The sequence below is a fragment of the Bidens hawaiensis genome, unplaced genomic scaffold (assembly GCF_021521415.1).
Source record: "Bidens hawaiensis isolate Kalapana, Puna unplaced genomic scaffold, B.hawaiensis_p1.1 tig00057046_1, whole genome shotgun sequence".
Lineage (NCBI taxonomy): Eukaryota > Viridiplantae > Streptophyta > Magnoliopsida > Asterales > Asteraceae > Bidens > Bidens hawaiensis.
This window is the reverse complement of record NW_027506384.1, coordinates 77635-94083: the sequence shown is the minus strand read 5'-3', so window position 1 is coordinate 94083 and position 16449 is coordinate 77635. Positions and strand designations below refer to the sequence as shown.

General features: G+C 38.1%; 1 pseudogene; it reads left to right on the top strand.

The window, feature by feature from the left end:
- The first annotated feature begins 7704 nt into the window (after positions 1–7704).
- Positions 7705–8319, top strand: LOC143617706 (zinc transporter 1 pseudogene; annotated as a pseudogene).
- The last annotated feature ends 8130 nt before the right edge of the window (positions 8320–16449 follow it).

Genomic DNA, 16449 nt, shown 5'->3' with positions numbered 1-16449 from the left:
GTGGTTGTTGTGAAGAACAAGACTATCATGATTGATGATGCTACAATATGCATTCATCACACTGATATTGAAAAAATAATTCAATTTCTCGGAGCTTATATTTTATCATTTAAAGGAGAATTTTCTGGTTAAGCATCGAAAGAACAATTTTCTGATGTATCCGCGCTTTCTACAACTTATTATTCAGGATTTTATACATGATCTTGTGATTGATCAGACGTTGATGGATGATGTGTTAGTTTTGGAGCATATGACAACAGATACTATGAAGCGTATAAAGATATATCACAAGCAAACTGTTGAAGACAAACCAAGGTTCAAGCGTTTGATTGGTCACATGGTGAATCCTGGTTATGTATGTCCTTCTTATGATCATTGGATCCATGATTATTTGGATTTTGTACGTGAAGAGGGACCAGGTGGGAACAACGATGGAAATGACGGTGATGATGGTGGTGATGGTGGTAATGGAGCAAATGGGGGAGATTGGAAACAGATTATAGTTGAGGCAGGTAGTTATGCGGCTGCTCAACGTAAAATCAATGGAAAGGCTCATATGAAAGAATGACCACTGAAACGACGAGTTACAAGGGGATATGATGTGGAGATTGGTCCTCAAGTACCAAGGTCGTCTGCTCGAAAAGTACCATTGATATTGCCTACTGTTAGTACCCCGCTATCACTCTTATGGTGACGGTATCAACTGACCTGAGATTCGCTTCGATTACACAATCAATGCTATCTTCTATGCTAACCTCTCAGATTACAATGATGGTTACTTCTCCTGCTCCAACAACGATGCAAATGCCGCCATCGGCCTTATCATTTATTAGGTTCAAATGTCCGCAAGATCCGGTGCAACCCGTGCCACATTCGTTTCATACTTTGCCTGTTGCACAATAGATCGACATGCTATTGAGCTTGATCCACTTACAAAAAAACAAATGGCTGCCGACCGTAAAATGCAAGATCAAATGTGATTTGATCAACACAAGTTGGTTTGTCACATTGCTTATTGCCAAAAGGAGAACATAGAGCTGCGAACAATTGTTATTGCTTAGGGGGGAGAAATTAGAAGAATAAGAGAACATCATTCTCCAACTTACTCGCAAAGATGATGCGTTGAAAAAGTTGAAGAATGATGATGATAAGAAAGACCCTGACGCAGGAATGGGAGGAAGTGAACAGAAATAACATGATGGTACATCTGCTAGTGCTAGTAGTGTTGATGTTGGTAATGATCGACAATTGGTAGTGTATCAAGATACTACCTATGTAACTCCTATATATTCGTTAAAAGCCAACACTATTTTATTTATGGATTATGAAAAATGGATTGTGATGGGTATGGTAATTGCGGATGAGATCGAGGAAGGAGAGTTTATGGACTTTCCCTTGTCTCGTGATTGTCACACCCCGACCAAAGGCGGCGGAACATGCCGGGATGCGACAGATTGCCCATAAGCGCATGGCACTATTTAAATATTTAACAAACTCATTTAAATTTCACAACATCAAATGTCACATAACATACTTGTTCATAAGATAAACATAACAAAATATAGCAAATAAATATTGTTCATTTTTACTAATATCCTAGAGGTATTTGTGACGTTTTCTTCAAGGTCCATAATCAACCTAAATGCAAACCTGTAACATTTCATAAAATAAAGTTTATCAACACAAAGGTTGGTAAGCAATTCATAATTTTGAGCATATATGTATATAATAAGAAAAGCTACAATGTTGTATACGAAACAACAAATAAATAGCAATAATTTGAATAATGCTAATAAGAATACATTAGCGGCACTGTCTATAAGAGAATACCAAATAGATACGGATTTCATGCGGTCGTTAATAAGAGTACACTAACGGCACCGTGCTATAAGAGAATAACAGATAGTTCACAGATTTATGATTCAACCCTCCAAAAGCGGTAAACACATAAGCCTATAACCATGTTATCATAGAACACCAAATCGAACATTTATTTAAGTAAAGTATATAATAACGTTTGTGGTTTAAGACTCAAGTATAAAACATTTAATTTGAATAGGTATGAAATGTCACCCCCAAAATAAAAGATGGAAAACGGGGTATGAAAGTACTTACATTCAAGTATAAAACTTGCTCAGAAAAAGTCGGGGAAAATGGGAGGATGGAGTCTAGTGAGCAAGGCCTAAATAAAAATAAAAGCCTTGTATTAGAAAGGATCTTTTATGAAAACTTTAAAATAAAAGTTAAGAAATGTAAACAATTAAAGTTTAAGGTTTATAAAGTAACTATTTTAGAAATTATAGAAATAATCCTTTAAAAATGTAAGTTTGCTCGAAACCGGGTTAAAGTATCTAATCTTAATATTTACTCAACCTATGTTAAGTAATAAGGTGGGTAAAAATGCAAGAATGCAAGTCCCTTTGGAATAAAGATACTAAAACGGGTTTTAACGAGTGTTCGGGTTGTTGGTTCGGGTCCTGATAATTGGTCAAACCCGAAGTCAACTTTCCGGAATATTAAATGTTATGAGATAACTCATAAAAATATATTAACACTTAACCAAGTATGTAGTTCTATTGTTTTAGAACTAAAAACGCACGTTAAGCGAGTGTTCGGTTTTGTCGGTCCAAACTTGTTATAAGATCAAGTTGGATTCAACATTCCAAGTACTTTAATAAAATATGTAAAATCAGTTTGTAAAGTATTTTTAAATAAATATACAAGTCCGGATAGCTAAAAACACACTTGTGTGTCTTAAGCGAGTGAAAATCGGTTTAGTTCGGTTTGGTTCAGTTTCCATCTCACAATAAGTTCATAGATGGTTTCCACATGCCAAAATATCAAAGAACTTGTATAATAATTTACAAATGATGAAACTTAAGTTTTACAACCAAAAAGTTAACAATAAAGTATTTAAACGAAAGTTCGGTTTTTGGTTCGGATCTAGTTTCGGGTTAAGACCGAGGTTAGAATCTACATACCCATAACCATAGAACTTTATAAGTAAGCAATATAAGTAAGTTAGCATGGTTAGTAAGCAATAATAAAGTAAGATGGTTAGATGCGGAAAATATATAACAAAGACCACGAAAGTCCTCCATGTAGCCTTACCTTACGAGGCTTGAAACATAACCAACCGGGGCTGGATAAGTAACTACTAAAGGTAACAAGGGTTGTATTATATATATGTTGTGCCATATGTTTCATGTATTAAGTTCGACTAAGTTAAGCAAACAAAAATGAAAAACTAGCATAGTTTGACTTTGGAAGTCAAACTTGACATAAACTTGAAAATAACCTTGAATGATTCTTGAATTGGAGTGAGGGAAAGAGTTATGAGCAGGGATTTATGTTGGAAAGGGTTGGGTATTTATAGGAGGAGCTTAAATGGGTTAATCAAGAGGTTTAATGGTTAAAATTCGGATCCGTTGGACAATAAAACACACAAGGGAACACAAGAAACATTTATGTCTGCAGGTGGCCGCCACCCGCGACCTCAAGAAGCTCCCCCATCGCGCGGAGCAGCGGGGTAGAGATGAAATATTTTTTTAACTTTCAAAAGTGACAGTTTTGGCCCCTGAAGTTCGTTTTAAGTGATTTTTACGCGTTTTAAAGCCCGAACAGGATGTTTTCAAGACCCAACAAGTGTAAAACAATTTTGTAACATAAAAACCATCTTTTTGATTATATCATAAGTTTCGGTTTCCAAAACTGGTTGGTTTACATAATAAACGGTTACAAAACGAATCCAAACGAGTACAAAAGGGACCCGAAATTGACGAATGTCACAGTATCCCCTACTTTAAAAAATTTCGTCCCGAAATTAAACCGAAGATGATGATGCAAACAAGTGTAGATACTTCTTTTTCATTGTATCTTCTCGTTCACAAGTGGATTTCGCGCCACACCATGATTCCCATCGAACTTTGACTAACCGAATACGACTACGCTTGGTTTTCTTCTCGCTGCGATCCATGATCTCAACGGGTCGTTCAACCATAATCATCGACTCATCAACATGTACTTATTCAAGAGGTATATGGAGATTACCCTCGGCTAAGCACTTTTTGAGATTCGAAACATGAAACGTCGGATGAACACCGGCAAGTTCTTGCGGTAGTTCGAGTCGATAAGCTACCTTCCCAACACGTTCAAGAATTTTGAAAGGACCAACAAAACGAGGAGCTAGCTTACCCTTATTTCCAAAACGGAATACCCCCTTCCAAGGAGATACTTTTAGAATGACAAGATCGTCAACATTAAATTCGATCGGTTTTCGTCGTTTGTCGGCGTAACTCTTTTGACGACTTCTAGCGGCTAGGAGATTCTTACGAATTTTATCAATCACATCGGTGTCTTCTTGGACCATTTCAGGTCCCGTGATTTGAGCTTCACCGACTTCGTTCCAACTAATCGGAGAACGACATTTACGACCGTAAAGAGCTTCAAAATGAGCCATCTCGATGCTAGAATGATAATTGTTGTTATACGAGAACTCGATGAATGGAATGTGAGAATCCCAGTTCCCACCAAAATCAAGAACACAAGCTCGTAGTATATCCTCAAGTGTTTGAATAGTACGTTCGGATTGACCGTCCGTTTGAGAATGATAAGCGGTGCTAAGATCGAGACGTGTTCCCAAGGTTTCTTGAAGAGATCGCCAAAAATGAGAAGTAAAACGAGCATCGCGATCGGAGATGATAGACAATGGTAAACCGTGTCGGCACACAATTTCCCGAACGTATATTTGAGCAAGCTGCTCGACATAATACTTTTCGCGGATCGGAATGAAATGAGCAGACTTAGTTAAACGATCGATAATCACCCAAATACTATCGTTGCCTTTTTGGATGTTGGGTAGTTTAGTGATAAAGTCCATAGCAATGTCTTTCCACTTCCAAACGGAAATAAGAGGTTGCTCGAGTAGACCAAAAGGTCTTTGATGTTCAGCTTTGACTTGTAAGCAAGTAAGACATTTAGATACAAACAACGCTACGTCCTTTATCATACCCGGCCACCAAAAGGTAGCACGAAGATCGAAATACATCTTATCCGCACCGGGATGAACAGAATACCGCGAATTGTGAGCTTCATCGAGTATGCAAGTACGAAGGTCATCGCGATCAGGAACCCACAAACGATTGAGAAAGTACAAAAGACCATCGGGTTTGGTTTCGAGTTGAAGTTTGGCTCCACATGACATTTCGTCGTACATGTTACCTTCTTCAACGGAGGTACGCTGAGCTTGAAAGATACGGATTTGGAGATTGGTTTGAACAACAACGCTTAAAAGCCAAACGGATTTAACATTAACCTTTCGACTTAGGGCGTCGGCGACAACATTCGTTTTACCGGGATGGTAGCAAATCTCGCAATCATAATCACTAAGTAATTCGGTCCATCGTCATTGTCTCATGTTGAGATCTTTTTGGTCAAAATTATGTTGAAGGCTTTTATGATCGGTAAAAACCACACATTTCATACCATAAAGGTAATGTCTCTAGATTTTGAGAGCGAAAATGACTGCACCAAGTTCGAGATCATGAGTCGTATAGTTCTTCTCGTTGACCTTAAGTTGCCTTGATGCGTAAGCAATGACTTGACCTCGTTGCATGAGAACACAACCAAGGCCTTGATGGGAGCATCGCAAAATACAACAAAATCATCGTTTCCATCGGGAAGGGTTAGAACGGGAGCATTACAAAGCATGTCCTTGAGCGTATGAAAGACTTCATCTTGCTTCGAACTCCAATCGAATGGTTTCCCTTTATGAGTAAGGGAGGTAAGAGGCAAAGAGATTTTGGAAAAAATTCTAATAAAACGCTGATAATATCCGGCCAAACCGAGGAAGGATCGAATTTCCGTGGGAGTCGTTAGAGTTTTCCAATCCTTAACGGCCTCAATTTTAGCGAGATCAACATAAATACCTTTGCCGTTTACGATATGTCCCAAAAATTGAACTTCCTCGAGCCAAAATTCGCATTTGTAGAATTTAGCGTAGAGTCGTTCGTTTCTAAGTAGTTCAAGAATGGAACGCAAGTGATGTTCATGTTCGGATTTGGTTTTGGAAAAGATGAGTATGTCATCAATAAAGACAATAACGAATTTATCAAGAAATGGTTTGCAAACACGGTTCATGAGATCCATAAATACCGCGGGTGCATTTGTTAACTCGAAGGGCATAACCAAAAATTCGAAATGTCCATATCGAGTACGAAAGGCGGTTTTCGGAATGTCTTCTTCGCGAACACGCAATTGGTGATAACCTGATCGAATATCAATTTTTGAGAAACAAGTTGCGCCTTAGTTGGTCAAAAAGGTCATAAATTCGTGGCAAAGGATAACGATTTTTAATAGTAAGTTTGTTAAGTTCTCGATAATCGATGCACATGCGAAACGAACCATCCTTCTTTTTCACGAAAAGAACGGGAGCGCCCCAAGGAGAAGAGTTTGGACGAATGAAACCTTTATCGGAAAGTTCTTCGAGTTGGTTTGATAATTCTTGCATTCCAACGGGGCTAAACGATAAGGAGCCTTGGCCACGGGCATCGCGTCGGGCACAAGATCGATTCGGAATTTAATCGGACGAACGGGAGGAAGACCGGAGACATCATCGGGAAAGACGTCGGGAAATCACGAACAATAGAAATATCTTGGATTTTCTTTTCCTTTTTGTCTTTTACCACCGCAAGAGTTAGGAACGGAACATACTTTTGGCTTAAGTATTTTTGCGATTAGGAGCACGACATGATATTAAGTCTTCTGGAAGTTGTTTTGCCGAAGACTTTAAGAATTTTACCGTTAACAAGCGGAATGCGAATGAATTTATCGAAGCAAACGACTTCGGCACGATGCAAAGATAACCAATTCATGCCTACTATGACATCGAAACTTCCCATTTGCATCGGGATGAGATCGATGGAGAATTTATGATTAGCAAGAATGAGAGTACAATCGTGATGGTGATAGAATTTCCATGGCAACTTCAACAGAAAACGGTCGGGAAAGCTTGGTTCGAGGCATAACAAGTTTTGACTCAAATTTCAAAGAAATAAAACTTCTATCGGCACCAGTATCAAATAAAATAGAAGCCAAATGATGGTTCACCAAAAACATACCGTTCACAACATCGTTTGACACTTGAGCTTGATTAGCATTCATCATAAAAGCTCGCCCTTAATTGTCATGGTTTCCTTGGGTTACTTGAGGTGGAGGAGGAGGAGGTGCTTGTATTGCTAAATATATAATTAATAATTCATATAATACAAAATATACACTATATCGACAAATATAAGTATCTTAAAAGAAAACTGTATTTTTACACATAATAAATCTACTAAAATGAAGCATTAATAAACAAATGTACGTTAAGAACGAAAAAAAATCAAAAGCTAACTTTCTTTAGTTTTTGTTAGGGTAAACAGACATACGATTTTTGAGTAATCACGTCAGATATAACCTAATACCTTATATTTGTCAAAACCTAAACTCGTGAAAGTTTTTTATCAGTCCCATACCCGAATACCCGTCCAAAATAATTCAAAAGTTGAATAATACCTTGTGTGATGGTTTTCCTTTTTATTTTTAGTGCCCCAAAAGCTAACTTAAATTATTATTCTCCCTCAATAGATGACAAATTCTTTAGCAACCATATATATAACAAGAAAACACTATAAAACAATTGCAAATCAATTTTAAAATCAAATGGAACTTCAAAAGCTAGTATGTGCTACATTCTTGTTATCAACCCTAGTAATCACCAATGTTGTTGCTGATTGCACATGTGAACCACAACAAATTCCAGGCGACAAAAACAAAGCTTTACACTACAAACTGATCGCCATTGCTTCCATCCTCACCGCCGGCGTCATCGGCGTTTCCCTACCCTTCGCGGGCAAGATTATCCCCGCCTTACACCCGGACAAAGACGGGTTCTTTGTGGTGAAAACATTCGCAGCCGGTGTGATTCTGGCTACTGGTTTTATTCATATACTTCCACAGGCATTTAAGAGGTTAACTTCACCTTGTTTAGAAGGATACGGATGGTGGGATTTCCCCCTTACCGGGTTAGTGGCTATGGTGGCCACCATCGCCACACTGTTGTTTGAGACTTCGTCCGCAGCGTATCAAGATAGGGTGGCGGTTACGAAGGTGGTCGGAGATGGTGAGGATCAAGAAATGGAGGTTGGGATTATGCATGGTCATGTTCATGGGTCCATGATGTTGGAGACTGATGATGCCGAAGTTCGTCGTTATCGGATTGTTTCCCAGGTAAATCTTTTGAATTTCACTTCAGTATATGTATTTCAATATATGTAGTGAGTTGACGACTCATTACACACCCATTCTACTTGGATCCAAGTGATTGGATTTAAACCATGAGCCCTTCTCGATATCTAACATCCGTCAAGCTACTCACAAGCTTGCTCTTAGCGCCCTTGATACCCCATCCGGAACGGTGTATATGGTGTTCATGCTTGGCTGATGTGAACATGAAAGTTAGCTTACTACATATAGTCTAATATAATATGATGTTTGGATATATGTTGAATTATTAATAAAATAAAGTTAGAGTAAGAATAAAGGAAAAAAATTGATTTAAGGGAGTTTATTACGCATATAAAATATTAAACTTCTAAAAGTTTTTGTATATTATAATCTTGTGAATTATTTGATCTTATTTTCTTAAAAACTTTATCTATGGTCTCGTACTTTTTTTCTTTTCTGAACGGCTAATTGGATCACTGACGGACCCCTAATTATTTCCATTGCATAAAGATATGGCTTTTAAATACTTAATAAAAAATCTTTCTTTATTCACGCTATAGACTCCGTTGACGTAACTAAATCTTGTTGGATTGATGAACGGCTCTGATTCATCGCACTATAAATTTTACTTAATTCTAGTAGTTGTGTAGATAGCGAACAATCATGCAGCATGCCCATACTTGTTGGCGCATATTTATTAAGACCTGTGTGACACAAACTATTCTATAATTTGTCATACTACACTGATGAATATAAAATGATTGAACAAAAACTTTCATTTATTGATGAGGTAACAGAGTGATGTTAAGGAGAGTACACCCAGCTATTAATACCTTTTTAATTCACAGGATCTTTAAAATTAGTAATCTAAAGCCTCTATTTTTCAAGCAACGGGATTGGCCTTGGATTAAGATTATACACTATCAGCAGCGGAACTTAAGCATTCAAAACGTAAAAAGTTTCCAAAAACATATTTTTAATTGAGGCTTTTGGATTAGGAAGGCCCCAACCAAATTAAGATATCCAAAATGTAATGGGCTAAACTTACATTTCTAAGCCTAAAATAGCAAGGCCGATGCCCTGTTGGGCATCTGGTCCTAATGAAGCTCCGCCCCATGTACATGATAGTCGTAGGTGCGATTGTTCGAAGAAGAGTTTGTAAGTAGCGAGCAAGTATGTGTTGTGCGTGAGAAACAGAGGAATTTTAAGTGTAAAAAACATAACTCGATCACTTTGCTTAGACGCACATGCAAAATGTGGACTATTTAATTTCATTGTATTGTAATTTCTCTAACTAAAATTACAAAACTGATTAGGATGAGAGGTCCTGTCAATGAGTAATAAGCCATCGGCCAGATAATAGATTATTTGATGGTAATATGGTATTAGACCAACCAACCAACCAACCAACCAACCTCATCATTTTAATCATACAATACAAGAATACGTCTCTTAGATTTATTTATAAATCATTTATATAAGTTTTTGTTGTTATTATTGTTATTTCATTTCGTAATAATAAACATATTTTTACGGTTTAATGTAACTTATGAATATTAAAAATAATAATTATAATTATATATGTATGTTAGACCATGTCACATGTCGGTACATACTACATACATGCACTGTTCACGTTACTATTCATTTTGTCATATTAAAGTGTAAAATTGTTTGGGCACATTGTAGAAGTGGCTTTTGCTTTTTAATGTATAAGTCATTGAAGCATAAACATACAAGTTGGCAAAGTTGTGACAAGGTTTCGAATTGTCATTGCAACGAGTTTATTTTTATTAACGTTGCAAGTGGCTTTTCGAATAATGATGTCTGAATAGAAAAAAGAATTTATTTTTATTTGAATAGAAATAAAAAGAATTATGATGTCTGAATAGAAAAAAGAATTCTATTTTTATTAACGTTGCAAGTGGCTTTTCGAATAAGAGCACCTCATAATGATGTCTTGAATAGAAAAAAGAATTCTTTTTTCCTTATAAGAGCACCTCATAATGACTTGTTACAACGAGTTTATTTTTATTAAGGTTTCGAATTCTTTTCGAATTGTCATTGCAACAAGTTAATAAGTAAATAAAAAAAGGTTATGCTAATAGATTACAAGTGGCTTTTCTTTTTTCCTTGGACAAGCCAATCTATTGGAGATATTATTTTTGTTCTTGTTTGGAGCATCTGTCAGACTGTCATGAAGAGACACTATCGTCTCTACCTACGTGGGAGCCATGTATTAAGTAGCTTTGTAAAATAATGTTTTCACGACAAACAAACGTTCATTACTCATTTCTAATAATATGTCATTCTTTAATGAAAACACGTTCTTTAAAAGTATTCATCCATCTTGTTTTTCCCGATCAGTAATTCCTGTTGTATTCGTGTATATTAATTTATAGTTTCGGGATCAAATACAAATCATTATTAACATGAAATCAGTGGTTATTAATTTGTTGTTATTATTAGGTTTGTTTTTATAAGTGTTTGCTGTTAGTTTTTTTCGTATTTGCTTATTTCCGATTATGAGACATTATAAGCATTTGATTATTTACATTTCATTGCTATTATTAGGATTTTTTTCTTAGGTCGTTACAAGTATTTGTTGTTATTATTTTGTTGCTAATTTTGATTATTTTTTGTTTGTTATTATTAGGGTTTTTTCTTTGTTATTATAAAATGTTGTTTATGTAAGATTGATATTGTAGTTAATATTGTTTCATATGCTCTCATTTTCGATATATTGGTATTGTTTCCTATGTTTTCATGTTAAGATCATTTTGTACACGAACATTCCTCTTAATTTATAACCATCCATAGTTTCTCTGTGTTTATCTTCCTTTTTGCCACCAAATCTTGGTTAGGCGTTGGCCTTCTTCCCCATCTTTCTAATTTTCCAAGTGTTGGTACATGTGTGTCAGTAGTTCATAGTCTAGCATTTGTAATCGAGTCTGTAATGTAATTATGTTTTGTTTATGTTTGTTTTGTAATGCGCGAAGTTGTCAACAAGTTCGCTATGGCGAACTTGTTGAATCAGCGAAGTTATTGACAACTTCGCCTTTGGCGAAGTTGTCGTGTATATAAACTGTTTCAGACGAAACAGTTTGGGTTGGTCGTTTTAGGGTTTGTTTCAGTGTGTTTCGTATTGTTACGTGTCATCTTCGGTAATAGTGACCGTGAGTCACGTGTTCGGTTATCAATATAACGTGTTTGATTTATTGCTCGTGTGATTCTATCTCTACACTCGTAACTACCTGCGCAGGGATTCCGCACCTGCGTTGTTAGCGATATCTCGTGTACGATCCGTCCAGGAACCTACAATTGGTATCAGAGCCAATCGGCTCGATTGTGAGGTTCGGGATTTCACGCGGGTGTAGAAAACGTCTCGTTTGACCTATTCGCGGGACGTGTTTTTGTTGGGATTGAGTTTTGCTAGTGCTTGACAGTCATTTTCAAGCCTTTGCATTGATCGGGAGCTGCTGGATTGACGAAAACAGATCTGAACAAACTTCCCTGTTCATCGGGCGAAGTTACCGTTCATCGGGCGAAGTTACCATTCTTCAGGCGAAGTTGCCGTCGCTGGAATTAGGGTTTTTGGCGAAGATATAAGGATTAGCGAAGTTAACTACAACTTCGCTCACTTCATAAGTTCGCCTTAGCGAAGTTATCCGCAACTTCGCTTCAAACCCAAGTTCGCTCAACTCATAAGTTCGCCAGAGCTAAGCGAAGTTATTCTTAACTTCGCCCAAATCAAGCGAATTTAAGATCTCAGCGAAGTTCTCTTTCAGCGAAGTTAACCTTCAAGCGAAGTTATTCTTAATTTCGCCAACTGAGCTGTTTTAATATTTTTTTTTGTTTTTCCAGGTTTTTTTCAGGTTTTTGCAAGGATGTCGTCGATCAATATCTCCGATTTGGTCAAGATGGAAGTAGAAGCGGGGTCTGCCACTAAGGCCCCGAGGCTTATGAAAGGAACTGACTTCGTGGCATGGAAGGATAGATTAATCCAATACATCAAATACCAGGATGCCAAAATGTGGGTGTGCATCCAGGATGGATATATCCCTCCTACTATGCAATACGAAGGCCGTGACGTAGTTAAGAAGTACAGCAAAATGGAGGACGAAGAAAAGAAAATGTACGAGGCCGAAAGCAAGGCCCATGCTGCGATAACAATGGCACTTCCTCAAGAAGTTCTCCATACTTTCCGAAAGTACACTTCTGCAAGAGAGCTTTGGGATGCTCTTGAAAATAGATTCGAGGGGAATGTGGGTATCCGTGCATCGAAGGTAAAACTTTTGAAGACCCAGTTCTCCGTCTTCAAATTTTTGAAGAACGAATCGCTGGATGATATTATCACCAGATACTATCATCTAATGACAGAGCTTAGCAATTATTCGATTGCTTACCGAGAAGAAGAGATCGTTGAAAAACTTCTCGATGCTCTCCCACCGAAGTGGGAAATGTACACCGTTCTTATGAGGGAAGACAGAGACTTTCCTAATTATGATCTTGAAACGGCAGTGAACAAGCTCAGAACTTATGAGCTTAATATGGTTCGAAAAGAAACACCTACAGATCAGATACAAGACCCTGGTATGTATGGTGCAAAGGTTAACTCAGGCTCAAGTTCAAGGCCTGAATCTGCTGCTTATTACTCTAAAGGGGAGTCAGGCTCTGACTCGTCTCATGAAGGAAACGTTTCTGTAAACACGAATGGTGATGTATGTTTCGTTGCTGGAGGATCTAGTACTTCAAAGCCTCAAGCATCCACAAGTAGTTTTTCTGCAAATGCATCAAGCAATAGTTATTCCAAGATGCCTATGAGTGTAAAATCTGCTGAAGAGCAGTTTGCAGTCTATGCATCATTTATTGCTTCCTATGAAAACTACATCCAGGGGAAGATTGTGGACCCTGCTGTTCTGGATGAGGATTATGACCAGATCGATGCTGATGATCTGGAGGAGATGGATTTGCAATGGCAAATGGCCATGATAGTGAGGCGAGTCAAGCGTTTCATGAATAAGACGGGGAGAAAGTTTGTTGGTGGTCGGCCCGGGTTCGACAAGTCCAAAGTAAGGTGCTATAATTGTCAACAGTACGGGCACTTTGCCAAGGAATGCAGAAATGAGAGGGTTGAACGAGGACAAGGTCGACCTACACAACACTCAGGAGTTAACAGAGAGATAAATGCCATGTTGACCAGAGAGGCAGGAGAGTACAACTGGAATCAACGCTCAAGTGGTTCTGGTGAGCAAGCAAACATGGCTGAGTCTGAAGCTGAAGAATGTGAGAAGGTTGAAGAAATTGAGAAAGCAAATGAAGAAGAAACCGCTTTCATGGCAAATGACAAAGATAATCGCTCCGAGGTAAGTCCTAAAACTATTTGTACTAGTTGTGAGAATTTGTCTGAGCAACTTAAAACAATAACTGATCAGTATGTCCATTTAGATGCTGACTTTAAAACTATTAAAGAAGATCACCATTTTACGAAAGCAAGAGAAACGAGTTATAAAATTAAAATAAAAGCATGTGAAAAAGACGTTCAAAGCTTAAAAATTAAACTTGCTGAGAAAATTGAAATAATTGATCTTAGTTATGAAGTTTTGGAGGAAAAAACTAAAGTGATTGCTGATCGGGATAAACAGATTGCTGACCACCAGGTAAAGGTGGTGGAACTGAACCGCAAACTTGAGCAGTTCAGGAATTCCTCGGCCATCCTTGATCACCTCGTGAGTGATCCAGGTACCTCTGCAAAGAGGGGAGGAATCGGATATCACGAAGTTCCACCACCCTTTAACCACAACTATACTTATAATCCAAGTGTTCAGAAATCTGTTGATTTCGAGGTTTCTCAGACAACTCCTATCAAGATTACAAGTGTTGAACCAAGTGTTAACTGTGGCGAAACAAGTTCGCCTGTTTCTAGTGTGAATATTTCTGTTTCAAGTCCAGTCTCATCAGATTCGGATAAGTTGTCCGAATCTGGTCAGACAAAAGAGAAGGTAGGTTTACCCACCGATGGAGATAAAAATGAAGTTTCTAAAAAGAGTTCTCCACTCAATCCGTACGTCCCACCTTATGTGAGACGAACGGCTGGTAACACTGCCTCTACATCCAAACCAACATTTGACAAGAAAATGGAGAGTCGATGTTGCTTTAGATGTAACAAGTTAGGACATCTAGTTGCAGATTGCCCTTTGAAACCGAGATTTAGAGATGTAAAGACAAATAAAAATGAGAATAAGCGTCATTTTGTTCCTGCTAAAAATGAAAACTTTAAAAAATGCCAAAATATAACGAATTCAAGTTTTCATAAAAACCAACCTCATTTTTACAACCAAACCTCAAGATATAACACTTTCAATTCTAAAAGGTTTGGAAGGCATTACACCCAATCTGCAAGGAGATACCCTAACAGGACTTACAGAAATTATCGAGTCTCTAACTTGAGAAAGCCAGGGTACGGGACGTATCGATCCAAGACCAATTGGTCTTGGGTCCCAAGATTCTAACTCTTTGTTTTATTGTGCAGGAACAGTTGAACAGGGCTGCAAACAATCTTTGGATTGTAGATAGCGGCTGTTCCAGGCACATGACAGGCAACAAACACTTGTTGCAAGACTTAAAACCTGTTCAGGGAGCTAGAGTTAGTTTTGCAGGTGAAAGCGGAGGAAGGATTACCGGTAGAGTAACTGTGTCGAATGGGAGAATGACACTTGAAAATGTAAACTTTGTGGAGGAATTAAAGCACAATCTGCTGAGTGTGTCGCAGATCTGTGATAAAGAATACACTGTCCATTTCACTAAGAATGAAGCGATTGTATTGAAGCCTGGTTTTCATATACCAGAAGAATGGATAGTAATGAAAGCTCCACGTGAAACGAATACATACGTGATGGATATGAGGTCTACTGAAATGGCCACCGGAGAATCCTGTTTAATGACAAAGGCAAGCGAATCAGAATCAGAATTATGGCACAGGAGAATGGGACATATTCATCTTCGTAAGATGAACTTCATTGTCAAAAATGGGCTTGTGATGGGCGTTCCCTTAAAGAGTTTTAACTTTGAAGATAAATGCATTGCGTGCAAGAAGGGAAAACAACACAAGAAAAGCCATCTCACCAAGACGATCAACTCAATTGCTGGTACTCTAGAACTACTTCATATGGATCTCTTCGGTCCGGTGAATGTACAAAGTCTAGGTGGTACTTCTTATTGCTTGGTGATAACTGATGATTACTCGCGATACTCGTGGGTATATTTTCTGAAAACGAAAGACGAGACGACTCAGATGGTGAAGAATCTAATTACAAAAGTCGAGAACGTCATGAGTAAATCAGTTAAATTCATCAGAAGCGACAATGGGACAGAGTTCAAGAACTTTGAGATGGAAATCTTTTGTCTTCAGAAGGGTATTGAGCATCAATACAGCGCTCCGTATACTCCACAACAGAACGGAGTAGCTGAAAGGAAGAACCGAACGTTGATTGAAGGAGCCAGAACTATGCTGGCAGACTCAAAGCTTCCTGTGATGTTCTGGGCTGAAGCAGTTGCTACAGCCTGCTATGTTCTGAATCGGGTGTTAACCGTTAAGAGACTTGGAAAAACCTGTTACGAGCTTATGCACGGAAGGAAGCCCAACTTGTGCGGTCTTGAACCTTTTGGGTCTCCTTGTTCGATTTTGAAGACTAATTCGAAATTTGGTGAAGTAGCTGATGAGGGAATCCTAGTCGGTTATGTTGTTGGGACTCCCAACAGACGGGTCTTCAATACGACAACTTGCAAGGTGGAGGTGGTTTGTAACACCGACATTACTAGTTACCAACCGCCAAAACCAAGCAATGGACCTGCTGAGCTGTTTGACTATGTTAAACTTTTTAAGTCGTTTAACGTACCTACTTTGGAAATTTCTGAAGAAGACGAAAGAGCAGTGACGAAGATGATTTTTGATGAGGAAGAGGAGGTAGTGCAACATCAGATGACAGAAAAATCTCAGCCTTCCACATCAAACCCTATCGATACCCCTGCGGCCTCAACTGAAGATGAGTTTATTAATCCTTTTCACTCTCAGCCTGAAACTACCATAGATGAGATCTCTTCAAACTTGGAAGACAATTTGCATGTCGGTGCTGTTCCGACCACGAGAATTCACAAAGATCACCCATTGGAGAATGTTAT